Source organism: Apis mellifera, linkage group LG7 (genome assembly GCF_003254395.2).
Source record: "Apis mellifera strain DH4 linkage group LG7, Amel_HAv3.1, whole genome shotgun sequence".
NCBI classification, from domain to species: Eukaryota; Metazoa; Arthropoda; class Insecta; order Hymenoptera; family Apidae; genus Apis; species Apis mellifera.
Window position 1 is genome coordinate 9,081,561 of NC_037644.1, and position 16,139 is coordinate 9,097,699.

A 16,139-nucleotide genomic window follows, 5' to 3' on the forward strand; every position below is an offset into this window, starting at 1 on the left:
GATTCAGAATAAATTATAAATGAGTAGATTGAGTAGTAATGTATAATATTAATAATCATATTAAATATTTAATAATATTTTAGTAACAAACATTGCATATTAAGAAATCAAATAACAAGTAATTTATTTTAAATGAAACGACAAATAAATCGTTTAATTTTTAAAGCAAATATATTAGCTTTTATCTTTCACGTGAAATGTTTCATAAAATATTTGTATCATTTCAAAAATAGATCATTTTTCAATTAAATTTTTCATGAAATATTAATGGTAATAGAGAAACAATTATCAAATTCTTGCAGCGAATTAAAATAAGCACCGATAAATTAATTAAATATCTTATTTTTGCGTTCCAGTTTCAAGAACCAGGTTTCAAGAACATTTAATTACGCGATATTCTTTTCATTTACGATCGAAAATAAAAGCAATAATATAATTCAATCGAGTTCTTCGAGCTTACTCTCGAATGGCAATTAATTCTGTTAATTTCCATCGTTTTTTTCCCCCACCCCCCTTTTCTTCTTTCATAAATTTCATCTCTTCCTCTACGCTATAACGTGAAATAACAATGGATTTTTATCATTATTCACATCTTTCTTCTTTTCTCTCAATTAACGTAACGACAAAGATCCAATTATCAACTTCTAAATTACCCAGTTACCTGTTTTGTATAAATAACCCATTGACGAATCTCTTTAATTGGACATGCGCTTGTTTCTCCGTTCGAATACCAACGACGAGCTACAATTCCGAATCGCCTTTTTCCGACTCGATCGAAGTATGTCATCGTGATCGCAATTATCATAGACCATATAGATCATATTCGATTTTCGATCGTGTTCCTGTCAATATATCTGTCATTTAACTTAATCCGCTTGATTTCTAACTCATCTAATTTAAAGTAAATTAATTTAAATGTTCGAAATAAATAATTCTGAATGTTGAGAATTCGAATAATCCAACAGGTTAGATTAACAGGTACTGTTCATTGATCGTTGGAAGAGTGACGGAACTTTTCAACTGCCACTTCGTTCGTTTCACGTTTAACCGATCGGATCGTGCCGTAACGCTTCACGATTACACACGTTCTAAATAATTACAATAATTAACGATCAATTTGCATCCCTCCCTGTCTTGAGTTTCACTCGAGATCCACGCAAGGTCGCCGAGCACACGTAGCACGCGTGTCTCGTTATATCACGATCACGATACGCGAACAGTGAACAGAAGAAACAAAAGTGTAGGGATTCATTGTCTTTCTGTAATCATTTTTGTCCGAGTACGAGTAATGATATAAGCGATTGATTTTAATTTTTAGTGATTCTTCGTATTATTGTTGATCGATCGATTTTTATATATATTTTCTTTTTTTTTATCACATCTTCATCGATTGAGTTTAGATAGGGACAATATAAATCATGGACAATAGAAGATTTTTTTCAGCAATTATTCGAGATGCACAGTAGTGATTGTCCATCAAGATTGTCCATCAAACACTTTATCATCGGTAATTTTAAATTACTTTAATGAAGGAAATATTTGCCATGAATTATGTATATTGAAACGTAATTATCAATTGTTATGAATAATTCTAATCTCTTGGTATGATTTTTTTACACGTAATTGAAGGAACTAGGAAAATCTTGAACGCTGAATAAATTTTATGGCTTGGTGCAACAAGTGTATATTTTTGCAAGAACATGTTAAATTCATAATTTGTGACTGATATTGATAGTTCTTGCACCAAAGCATAGAATTGTAAATCTATTAGATTCAATTTAATACTAGAATTATTAAAATTATTAAATTTATCGTCAAAAATTCGTTTATTTTAATTTTAATTTATAATTAATTAAGTTTATATATAAATCGATAATTCTATAATTCGTTAGGAAAGTTTTCGTTTCACCTCACGCGCGTTAATTTAAAACCAAGCCAAAAGCGATACACGAGAAAATATTGCACGATCCCTTTGTCTTTCTCTGAAAATTGAAATTGAAATGTTCGGATTATTTAAACGCCTTCACCGTCCCAGGTTTTCACTGACGAAAAGATATCGCAATATACCGATATCAACATTATTAGTCACCGATTATAACATCGTTTCTAATAATGTATTCCCTCTTTCGCAATCACTTCACGGTACAATGTATCCGCGTCTTATTTTTCATTCTACGTAGAATCTGAGTTTTTATATATCTATGAATATCGGATCGATCGCGAAACAAAAGAAAACGCGAAACAATTGAAAAATCGTTGGAGCGGTGAGGAAATAGAAAATGGTGCACCTTGGACGTAGAATCCTGATTCGTTGGCCATAGCGAAGAAAAATCTACTCAAAGCTAATACGAAATTGATTATGATGAAATATTTCGACTATTATACTTTTATGTTGATAATTAACATTGATTGATTTGAAGATATTAAGTAAACATTGTAACATTATCACGAAAAGAGATATGTTTTTTGTGAACTAAGTTATTAATCGATATTGAATATATATTTCCAATATATATATTATTGGATATTATTGGATATTAAATTAAATTATTTAAAAAAAAAAGTATTGAGACGTGCTAAAAAAATATTATTTGTAAAATTATTATGGTGAAATGTGATGTAAATAATAAGGGCTCCTATATGCAACAATATTGCAAACGGGAAAAAAAAATTATAAAACTTTATTTGTATTATTATTGGTTATCTGTATAATTAGTTTGATATGGAAAATTGAAACTTGAATCGATAACCGCAATTCCCACGATCGGGATAAATCCTCTCATATTTTTCCTCGTTTCTACGTAACAACATGATAATTTTAACCACGTATCACTATTCTCTCCCCCTCACCCTTCGTATATTTTTCTTCATCCCATGTAGCCTTACCTTCTAGCCTCGCATTATCACTTCGGAAATAAATCGTTGATTTCAGCTGGCTAAATGGAGAATAAAGACAGCCTGCTTTTCGTCACCGCAAATCACAGAAATCTTTATACGGCTTGCTTATCCAGAATAAGTGGTTCGTGGATCGCGAGGATTCCAAGACTGGATTCCCTATGAAATATGTCGAGTCTTAACCCCATGTCGGCCATAAAATGTGCCGGCGTTCCAACGGCTTAACTCGGTCACCAGAGTGGAATTATCGTCGAATCATGGAAACAATTTCGAGAAGATCGTCCCACGAATAAAAATTCTCTCTTCTCTTCTCGCTTGATCTCTCGATTCTCATTTAATCGAGCTCTTGCTGTAATTAGTCTCGAATGTTAGTAAAAAATTCCTAGTCTAGGGACTTTTTATTCTTTCGAAATATCGTCAAAATATAGAAGTCATATTGGTTAGATTATCGCTTTATTCGCTGTAAGTGATCTCGGATTAAATTTCGATGGAAAATCTTTAATTTAGTTTCTTTTTCTCTCCTTTTAATGCTCGATCATCGTCTAAATGTGAAAATTGTATTAATTCAAAGAGAGATAGATAAAAGATATCCGATCTAGCTTCTTTTTTTCTTTCCCCTTTCCTTTGAACTTTTTGATCATGGTCGAGGTGTAAAAATTCTGTTGATTAGATTATCGTTCAATTTATTTCCATTTTCATTTGATCGACGTCTTGCTATAACTGCTTGCTATTGAATCGAATTTCGATGGAAAATATCTGGTTTGTTATTATTTTTTTTTTTTTATTTCGAGTTCTCCATTATTGTCGAAATATGAAAGTTGCATTATTGCTCCATCTGCTTGACCTTTAAGACAGGTAAAATTTCAATGAAATACACTTGGTTCAATTTCTATTTCTCTTTCTCTTTCCTACGAATATTCGATCATCGAAGTCGAAATATGGAAATCACGCCCGTCAGATCACTATCGATCTAAACAATCGAGAAAATAATCACGCTTCGATGCTAACGTTGATTAACGCACGCAAGACAATGAGAGGTTAGAACTAGGATGAGCGTTCCTTGAACTCGCTGAATCGCTTGTTACAACCACTGATCGGATTGAATGCATAACAAAAAAAAAAAAAAAGGACAATCTAGGTTTGACCAGCACAACGACAAATTGAACGAAAATATAAACATAAAAAAATCATTGTGTATCGATGTGTGATCGTTTTACATAAAAAGTCGTACGGCCTCTATTTTTTTTCGATCCAATTCGAATCGATTCTTTGTTTCATCTTGTTTCGTACTAGAATTTGCTCGATTAAAGCCTACGTTTCAAGGTAACGTAGGTTTTGACGAGAATGAAATGGATTTAGAACGCTTGTCTTAACCTAAAAATCGACTTTTGAAATTTTGTGACTCATTGACATTTGGAAAGAATGGAAGAACTTGTAACAGCGGGGTTTTTATAAGAAATGACGGGCAAATGTAAAATCAAGGACAAATGGAAGCAAATTTGACATATATATTCGTCAAAAGAAGAAATGTCAAGGAATTGATCGTTTTATACGAGTAGATTTTTTGCTTGTCTTTTTTTTTCTTTTTAATTCATTTATTTTGCATCGTCGAAATTGAATAGAATAATAGAATACAGTTTTTAAAAGAGATTAAGGAACTTTTTAAAAGTGTTAATCAAATTACTCTATATCTTTTTTGTGTATCATTAAAAATTTTCTAGATACAATCTCGTGATTTTCCTTTTCTTACACCTTCATTTGAGATGAATATAATAGAATTCAGATCTTAATATGTACTAATTTATTAATTTATTGTAATAATTAAAATATAGATATGTATGTACTTAAGAAAAATTTAATAAATCCTTATCACAAGGAATTATCCGAGAGATAGAATGAAAATCACAAAGAGATAATATTTCAAAGTTATGTCATTTTTAAATAAATTAATTTCTACATTTAATATTGCGTTATAAGAAAATTTATGCTATCGTATTTTCATTTCATCGTGTTAATAGTTTCCTTGAAAATAATGCGTATGAACAATAAATTGTGTTTTCTCTTCTGTTATTCGATTGTGAAATAAGACAATGTGAAATAAAACTCATTGTTTATTTCTCACAGTAAAAACCTATTGAAATTTCGCTTTACGACGTAACATATTTCAATGATATCTAACAATCGATAAATGATAATTGATATATATTTTTATATTAAATCCAATCGAATATTTAAGAGTACGATTCACTATACATTTAACATATTATTCATCTATGGAAAAAATAAAATAATCAATATCTGACATCTCAAATAAAAATTTTATTTGAAGATTTGATGCTTAATTATATAAAATGACATTTGCATATTAATAGTTTGCATTAAAGCAAGACACACAATAATTTATCCAAAAATTCTCCTTATATATATATTTTATCACTTCTTTTCATATTAATTTAATTAATAAAACTGCAACGATATCGAAGAAAAACACATAAGAATATTCGTTGTCCAAACATTTTAATCAAAAAGCTCGATTAATATTTTCCATGATTAATCAACAGATAATATCATCCAGATAATATCATTTGCTCACGCGAGCAATGATCCAACCGTTTACGTTCAATAAGGGTGAACGATGACTCCGATGATCGTAAAACCTGTATCATTAACGTTATTTGGAATGCATACAATAACAATAATAATCCTTAAACGAACGTCCTTGTACATTATTCCAGTTTTTAAAAAGGTACATACCTCGAATGCAGGTCAGATTGTGAATACATCTCTCTCTTACGAAGAGATCCGATTAACATAAATTAATATTTTCTAATAATAGGCCAGTAAAGATCGACGTATCGACGATCGTAATGACAGATTTATCGAAAAACCGGGTAATGTGAACGCATTAATAAATATATATCTCTCTTTTTTTTAATTGCAACTGCCTTCGAGATATAGGCTTGGAGGCTTGTAGCCGCCTCCTCCATCCCATATGACGCGCATCGTAGGAACGCGTATATCTTGTTCAGAGATCCGGCCATTTTCGAATATCCGGTGTCGGTGTCGGTGGTGGATCGCCGACGATGGCGAGCCCTCGTAATTATTAAAAACCTCTCTGACCTGACAGAGTGGCCTTCGTGCCACTGGCACGCTCATTGTTAGCCCGTCAATCTCAGAGTAATTTCCCGCGTTCTGGAACCCGTGTTTGACTCCGATTGTACACGCAGTATCGACCGTGAAGATGTTTCTAAACGAGTGAAAAAAATAATAATAAAAGGGAGAGGGAAGGGGGAGGGAAAAAAGGAAGAATTGGGGAGAAAGGATTGTGGAAGATGGTTTATATTTGTAAGCAAGCATGTTTGATAATTAAATTGGTGGGATTTTTTTTTTTTTTAATGAAGCAATTTTTAATATATGTCATAGATATACGTATAATTTTATTTTGTGATTCAAAATGGATATTTAAGTATCGGTATGATCATTTTTTTTTTTTATGTTAATAAAAATGTTCTTGAGGGATAAAGATAATCTGAATCACTTAATATTTAGCCTTTGAATATTTATGCAAATTAATGATTTTAAAAATATAAAAGAAACGGAATTTGAATACAGAAATATTGAATAATGAATATTATAATTTAATTTCAATATCTTATTTTTGCATATTATGTTTGTTTCATGCATATTTTTGAATTTTTAAATTCTCCATATAATATTTGCAATTTTTTATTAATTTATATTTATCCTATATCTTAGACCTTTTTATTTATTTAAAAATATTGAAAATAATTGTAAATAATTTGAGAATCTTACATAATCCTAAATAATTTCTAACATAATTTCTCATCAATATTTACAATATCTTAAAAAGTTTACTTCTTCTTTTTTAACTTCTTTTTTGATTCTAAAATGTAAGAATTCGAAAAGTGTGTTAACAATTGCAGAACATTGTCTGACACTTGTAAGACACGTTTCCATATTATCTGGACAGACGTGTCGACGTGAAAAATCAATCGGAATGAATCAACGGAGATTCACGAGATCAGAGGTATTTAAATATAGCACGATGAAAAAGGCAATGCAAATATCGTTCACGCGTAGAGCTGCGAGATTTACTTACGACATTTATACCCGGTTGTTGACTCGCGCCAACATTTTTCTTCACGCAAGAATTACAAAGAATCCAATACGACGACCTTCCGCAAAGCAAAATCACCGTGCTACACGATTTTCTTGGATTCTATTTTCTCAGTGAAACTATGCAACTTTGTAAATGTATTATCCCATCAATGACGTTTGAATCGTCTATAGATCTGTAATTAGTTGTCTATAGTTGATAAAACATTCTTCGAAAAATAAAAAATACGAATGAACGTAAAAATGTACAATAAATCATGGATTTTAAATTTGATAGCATTTCTAAATCTAGTTTCTAATTTTATTATAAAATTTCTTTTCTGTTCGAAACAAATAATAAATCGATAATCTTAAAGAAGAAATATAACAAGTTTATAATCTTTGTCTTAGAAAATAACTAAATCTAATTTAATCACTTGATGAATAAATACTGATCAATTTTTTCTCATTCTTCCATTGTTCGTGCTTAGATACTTTTTTTATAAAAATCAATAAGATACGCAATATTCATTCAAGTAGAAAAGATCTTTGTCTCTAAACGTAAATAAAATTCAACATATCAACGTATCTTACATATCAAAATGCAAAAATCACTTCTTTCGAATCTCATCACTTCCTTACACATCCTCCTTCCATCTCGAACGCGTTCAAGGTATTCTCAATAGGATACGAATCGATCGATTTGTATCGATACCACATTTCTTTGCAAAAAAAAGACAAAACAAATCCAAAAAAGAAATTAGAAAAGAACGAACCCAATTCTATTCCAGTAGCGGAACAAATTCCTCGTTAAACACCCACCGGCAACCCGGGGATCGCAAAACGGTCTACCAGTCGCTAGATAATTGGTCCTTGAGTTTGGTTCCGGCCGAGGTCGAATTGCTTTCTGTTCTACGTTGATCCGCCCCAGCCTGGGCGTGAGTAATCGTCCAGCAATCGGTGCATGTGTTACACGGTGGTCGACCGGCACAATCCGTCTGTTCCACGGATGAAAAGAGAGAGGTAGAGGCATTGAACTCACCCAGACCTCATTCGTTGAAAAAAAGTTTCGTTTCTTTCGTGGAAAGGTCCACGTGTGATACTCTCGCTCGTTTCACGCTAATACCTTTATCTTTTTTTTATTCAACATCTCTCTCTCTCTCTTTCTCTACTTCGATCACAGCAATCTAAACACAGATAGATCGTGTGTAATTTTTATATATCCCTGAAATCGAATTTTTACTTTTCCTTTTACTCTCTCTCTCTCTCTTTTTTTTTCACAGTAATTCTATGCAGAAACGAAACCTACGTGATCGCGAGAGCACGCGCGCGATGTCACGAATTCTCGACCTTGCGACTGAAATCTAGTAGAATTCCACCAGGAATGTGGTATCGTTGGTAATATTTCTGTTTCACGAGACTCGTTGCGATTTTTATGCGGTTCCGCTTCGATTCGATCCGCGTCGACACCACACGCGCCGTTTCTTTGTGCAATCGCACAAATGAAACGCACGCCTCCTCTCTCTTTTCGTCGCGCATGTGATCGTCAATCGATCGACCAAGTTGCGACGGTTATGATATGTCACAATGGATCAATCGAGAGTTTTTTTTCGATACGTAAGATTTATTTGTAAATCTCGGGCGTTTATCGAAACGATTTAATCCCTTCGAGGAAAACGACACGGATCAATCAGCAACAATTACGATGCTCAGTGCCGGCCTAATTTCGATTGATCGATATAACTCTAACCGATTGTATCGCCGATTTATGAAACTGGATGACGCATTGGATATTAATCTGTTGGCCATCAAACGACATTACGCAGCGATTCGTTTCCACATGTTTAAAAATATATATGTATAATGTAAAGCGTTTATGAATCTCGGTTTTACACACCCTCGATGATGAATAATTAATACGGCAAGCACTTGGACTAGATGATGTTAAATATGCCTAACAGGTAATGGTTCTCGTTTGAAAATGGCTGGAGTATGAAACAAACGTCGTTCGCTTATCTCGAAACGGGCTGAGTGCACGGGGAGGGGGGGATTGTTCGCGTTATTTCGCATTTCTTTCGAACGTACAAAACGTTTTATAATTTACCAAGCGATATAAGATAGGATAAAGAGTCACGTGGAAAAATTAAATATCGTTTGATCTGCAAGATGGATTTTGCAAAGATTGCAAGATGTGGTTAATTGATGTATTTAATGTCGAAAATAGACGAGGAAGATTATCGTATAATTGAATATATTAATTTAATAATCTTCTATATGAAGGTTAATGTGTTTCGATTGAAATTCATTATTTGAAGAAATATCGATGAAACATTTTTTTAAATATTAAAAAACGCATTTTCAGAATTATGATTAATTTAAACTTGTTAACTTTATTACGAGATTTATTCCACCCTTTGGAACAAAGTAGCGAATGTATCGTTGCTTAACACGGTCAGCACACTTTTCGCGCTTGCGATTTAAATTGCGCATCACGTTGATTACGAACGTTGTTGCGAACGTGATTACCCGTGAACGTCAAAGTTGCGCGCCGTCATTCGTCGTAATGATCATCGGCTATTTTCCAAATCACCTGATCGAAGGTATTTGTCGTCGATTACCATCATAGCTATAGCGGTTTAAACGTTTCCTCGGTAAGATTACGTATTTGTTTGTTCAGTTTTACGAAGGTTTTACGAAGAAAAGTCGATTTTTCAATTTATGTCCTGGAATGGGGTGAAAGAAATGCGGTGTAATTTTACGTGAAACGCGATTGCAGCGCCATTCGAGGTTAGGTTTGATGTGGACAAGTTATCTTCTCACTTTGTAAAGTAAATTTCGATTTTTCGTTGTTTTTTAAACATTCTTAACAGAGCTTTGTGATTTTACATTTATTATTATTGATAAAATTGGCAAGTTTTAGATGTGTGAATATATATTTTTAAATTGATATAGTGTTAGTTTCAAAAATCTATATCGAATTGTATAAATTGTATATTAATACGAAAAAGCAAATATGAAATTTGAAATATGAATTTTTAACATCATTTTGTATATTTATTATTTTATTCTATAATATGTTATATTATAAATGATAAAAATTCATATGTTAAAAATTAAATATGAGATATAATGAAGAGATTGGATACTTTTGAATTCAATTTGTACGTAATAATTGATAAGAAATTCTTGTTTTTTTCAATGAAACATTTAGAAAAAAAGAAATAATATACAATTTCGTAAAGAATTTAATTTTACGAGAAAAAACTTTATAAAATCGAAAGGCTATATAAATTTTAATAGTTCTTATTTAATTTAATCAATCATGAAGAGTAAAAAATTAATATTCGTCCATCCTGATATTTTTTTAACAAACAATTGAATTGCAATTCTCGATCATTGATTACAAATATAAATCAAAATATCGTACGACAAATGCAAACGATACTCTGACTTAGCGAGTTACGTAACCAATTGTAAAAATTAAAAGTAAAATGACAAATGGACGACTTTATTACCGATATAATTACCATAATCGAGCCCCTGTACGTTCCGTTTACAGTTCCGCCGTGATCAAGGCTCGCTCATAGACGATCGATCTGCATTAGAGAATTAATTATTCATCTATTGTATAAGTTTCTTGTTTGCACGAGAAACGCTACATGAATGCGATCTCCATATCCTGTAAGGCAAATCGATGATCGCATTAGTGACAAAAAGTGGCAGAAAAAAAATGCAAAAGAGAAGTTGAAGTGGAAAGGTAATAAATAAATACAATAGATAAATTATAATAAAAATCTTATCAATTCGTGAACTTTTCTCGCCTGAAGAAGAAAGAGAAGATTATTCGTCTATTGTGCTATAATAGAAACATTAGTAAAATGCGATCGATTTGCATAAATATATGTAGATGTATTCTTATTACGTTTATACCAGATTACTGCTATTTGATACCATAATATTGTTGGTAATATTGTTCAAACCAATATTACGAAATTCAAATTAATTTAATTCAATTTTATTAGAGTAATAAAAAAATGAAAAATAAAAAAAGAAACTTACGCAAATTTAGACTTTGGATAATTTCGACGAGTTAGATTTTTCATTTCGAGCAAAAAAAAGAAAAGAAAAGAAAGAAAAGAAAGAAATTTCTAAATTTGAAATGGAAATATGAGGTTAGAATTTGAAGAATTTGGAAACTCTCAAACATCGATTAACCTACACTCGATTAAATCTTGATCTTAAATTAGATAATATCTCATATATTTACATACGATAATGGCTTTTCTTCGTATAATGAAATTTCGTTAAAGAGAAAGTTAAAAAACGATTACGACATATATAGCAATAGAATTAAGATCGATTAGAATTGGAAAAGAATTTCATTTTTCCGTGTATCAAAACTCCAAATATAAAAGAGATCGCATGATCCTATCGAGAAATCTCGTTTCAATTACATTCAATTATTTTTATTTCTTCGATCATACTGTAAGAGTACAATATTTAAAAGCAAATCATAACGTCTTGCCAATTGATCAATTTTCTTATTACATTTCACTTTCAAAAGTTACTAAAAAGTTACTAAAAAATTAAGAAATAATCACATACTCTTCAGATATTCGTTCAAATCGCGTCATTAAACGTATCGTTAAAAAATATATATCTTTAAAATATCTTCGATCCAAGTTATCGACCGCCTACTATTTCTATTATTCGCATTCCAATTTTTCGCAAAAAAAAAAAAAAAAAAAAAAAAAAAGAAAAATCAATAACGTAAGCGTTACAATTCATCGAACGATTTCCCTCCCGTTCCTGCCTCTATCTACATATGTACCGTGTACACGTAAGACGACCTTAAACGCGTTTCCGCGATCTCAAGCGGCAATTAACATTTCGAGGTATGCCGTGTGGGTCTCGTATCGCAACGAGCGGCGTTCAAACAACGAGCGAGCGTACATATTCGAGCCATATTTTCATCGAAAAACGCTTTGAGACAACAAAACACTAAGTCTAAGAGTTGTGCACGCCTGGTGGCACGGTTAATCAAGGTCTCTCAAAAGAAAAAGAAAAAGAAAAAGAAAAAGGAAAAAGAAAAAGGAAACTTTTGTACACTTTCCTTGGAAGCAATCAGTGTCTCCCGTATTTCGTAAATACATCAATCAGCGGTAATCCCGAGCGTAATAATGAGTCATGTGAGGGAGAGAAAAAAAAAAGAGAGATGACGATATATCACGGGGAAGAATTGTGCGTTCCCGTGAAACACGAAACCGCACTAACTTCACTCGTTTAACACCGTTTCCTCGGAGAATATCAAACTGTTATCAGATTTATTCAATTTATCTTTTTCGTTATTTTGTTCGTTCACTAGGAAAATATTGATTTTGTTGGATTAAAAGAGGAAAAAAGAAAAAGAAGTGTTCGAAGAATTCGTTTGAAACATTTTATAATTATTCATTTAGTAGAAAGATGTTTGATTAAGAAAATATTAATCCAATCTAAAGATCTAGAGAATCGATTAAAAAAAAAAAACAAAATCTAGGAGAATTCGTGTAAGAGGAAGAAGAATACATAAATATAGAAGGAAAAACTATTTAATCATCATCATGTGGATCATAGATAAAGATCTATATGATAAAAAAAAGTCTCGATTGACAGCGATATTATTCGATTTAAAAATTGATCGTAATTTTATTCCTCTTCCTCCTCCCCAAAAAAAAAAGAATCTAAAAAATTCCATTTACACAGGAAAATTTATTCGTCTGGAGGAAATAAAGTTACGATAAAAAATATAACGAGTAACCAGAATGTTAAACGATCCGAGTTATGAGAAAGAATATCGATTAATCTGTTTGATCGTGATTGATAGATATCGATGATAGTGAAAGGGTTAAAAGTGGGATTTAGAGCAAGCCCTTATCGTTTCGCAGTAACAGGAGAAACAGGATCGTTGCAACAGTTGAACGAGGCGGATTGATATACTCGCGGTGCGAAAATTACAATCTCGAAATACCACGTGTTATTCATTTAAATTGTGGTCGCGAGTACCCAAGACTAATTGGAAATTGTTGGAAACGGTTGGAGAAGTTAATGAGAAGCATAATTAGAATTATTGAGTTTGTATATTTCCATGATAATGAATAAAAGAGGCACGTGGAAATTTTTGCATTATTTATCTACTTTGAAAAAGTAATAATAATACACACACACAAAAAAATGTTTAATATATCACACTTGCATTTTTTATATTTGGTTACATTGTTGGTTATGGTTACGACGATTTCCGTTTTATCGAATATATCGTTGTTGGCCGGAAGTGAATTGTCACGTACAATTTGACATTTAGACATTATTCCTTTGTGAAGAAATTTTTATTCCCCGTTTTATTATATGTAATATATCATTCCAAAGATATTATCGCATATACGGCTTCACTTGGATCATTAATAATTATTTCTAAGTTACTCGGATAACGATACATGTGTAATTAGAAAGAAGCAAGGTTGTACAATTTCTTTACACGAATTGAAAAAATAATAGATTATAATAGAAATTGTTGAAATGTAAATTAGGCATCTTTCAATTTCATGCGATGGAAAATGTTATATAAACCTCTGTTTTTAACCTCTCGAAGGACGAATTCATTAAGAAGTAATTATCTTTCACTTTTCTAACGAGAAGCCTTTTCATTGAACATTCATCAATTTAACCTTTTACAGAAAACTTTCAGAAGTACTTGTTCACAATCTTATTCATAATGTCACAAACGAGAGAAAAATTACGACAAATAGCGTCTAAACGGGAGAAGGAAAGAATAAAGAATTGCAGGAATTTTAGATTTCTGAAACGACGAAATTATATCATTCCCGGATTATGAATGAATTCAATAGTTTGATAAATCATGATCAACGACATGACACTTCGTGGATTAGAATTTACATCCACACGTATAAATCATTTGTTAAGTAAAACACTCGTTAAAACTCCTTCATCATATTGTGTTATATTCGAAAAGACATTATTTTAAACGTTATAACTGTACATATTATTCTTAATAGCTTGTCAACACCTCGTTCATCGTGTATCGTATTACATATTTATTACCTTATATTAATAATCGTATAGATGGCACCATTCCAGCACGTGACAAAATGACGTTTCCAACATTTTTATCTGAGAAAATTTTTACTATCCCAGATATTGAAAACCTCTCTCTAATTATTTATACTACTACTTATATAAACTATACTCGTTTTATTTCAAGAGATTTTCTTACTTTGCGTGCTTATTGTTACATTATTGATACATTTCGAGCAATTAATCACAATATTTTTTTTTCTTTTAAATAAGTATAAAACAAGTCCAGTCTAATAGTGCGCTTTGCATTTCGCAAAAGGCGCTCAATTCTTGCCTTTCTCAATTCACCTCTCTAAATTTTAATATATATATGCACACTTATATTTAACAAATCTATTCATCTATCACGGCCACGCGTCAAATATATCACCTGCGCGCCTAGATTTTCCCCACCTCGAAATTGGCTCGAACGAAAGAAGAAGAAGAAGAAGAAGAAGAAGAAGAAGAAAGAAACGTAGCAATAAGGTATACGAATACGAGCACCGGAATCGCAGACCGGTTTATGGGACTGGGTAATTCAGGAACCTGCGTGGATTACGTCTTACGTTACCCTGACGCAGAGCAAGTGCCACTCCGTTTCCGTGCTCTTATAGATCGGCCTTGATGCATGAAAGTAAGATCATTTAGAACAAACGTCGATGCGAATCGACGTATGTACGATCGTGTTTGTACACACACACACGTACACGTTATCATCGAGATCTATGCAATTTTTACATCCTTAACGATCGAACGTGTGGATCCTTAGATAAAATCGAAGGCCGATCCCGAAACTTCCGGTATTTACAAAGGCTTGGAGCCACTTGGATGATAAATCCTTTTTTAAAGAATTAACGTTTTAAAATCCGTTCGTACTCGCGATGATGATTAAAAAAAACTGTTAGATGAAGAAGAAAAAAAGAGGAGGGAGAGAGAGAAAAAAAAAAAAGAAAAAAGAACGGTTCTTCTTCTCCGATCTCCGCCTCGGGAGATGGAAGATTATTCATAGAATCGCGTGAACGCGGAACAGGTGTTGGAACAATGCAACGGTCTCGATCCGAATCGTCGATCGAGCCCATGGATCTTTCGATCCATGTGCCCGCGTGCTCGTTCAGATCACGGTGACTCAGAGGAGAATCTGAGTGCAACTGGATTCCCCCTTTTGTCCGCCCCCTCTCCTCCCCCTCTCTCTCCCGGCGAGACGAGATCGATCCGCTCTCCATTCCGTAGAATTCGTAGGTTATACGTAGTGCAAAAAGTGTGACGAATCGCGTGGAAACGCGGCAGAAATTATGGGAGTTCCCCAAATAGTCCCCCCAATGATGACGTTACGATCAGTGACGTCGACCAGACGCGGAAAATCGACTGTACCTGAGAAGAAACTTAGATTACTGGAATATATTATATGGCAAGCTATTTATAGAAACCGCTTCGTGGAAAAAGAGGATTTTTCCTGTTAATAATAAGCGTTACTTATTTTACAGATTAATGGTCCCGCGAGAAACTGATTACATCCCATTATTTAGAGATTAACGAGCCGTTTAAGGCGAGGCAAGCCCTTTCGATATCTCGTTCGCTTCGTTCGCAATAATAATTTCGAGGGAATTGTTCGAAGGAGACGGCGAGAAATGATGGGACGAGATGGATCGTCTTCTTGGATGGGAGGGAGATCGGCCTTGAGATCCGTGCAACGAGATTCACTATCGATCGAGAAATTGCGAGGAGAATTTTCTTCTTAATCGAATTGTAATCCGATTAATAAACCACGCATTTCGAGATGAAGAATAATACACTATAGATGAATAATAATTTTCGATCACTAAAGTAAACGGAAACTCGTTGTGTCGTTTATTTCTTCACTTCAATCAAGAATCCATCATTTCAAGATCGAGTCTTTCCAAATCTTCGAAAATCAAAAAAAAAAAAAAGATTCAAATTATCACATCACTCACTGATCGAGTTTTTAATTTGGATAAGAATTTGACAAGTCTTTCGAAAAATTCAAATATCCAAAAAAA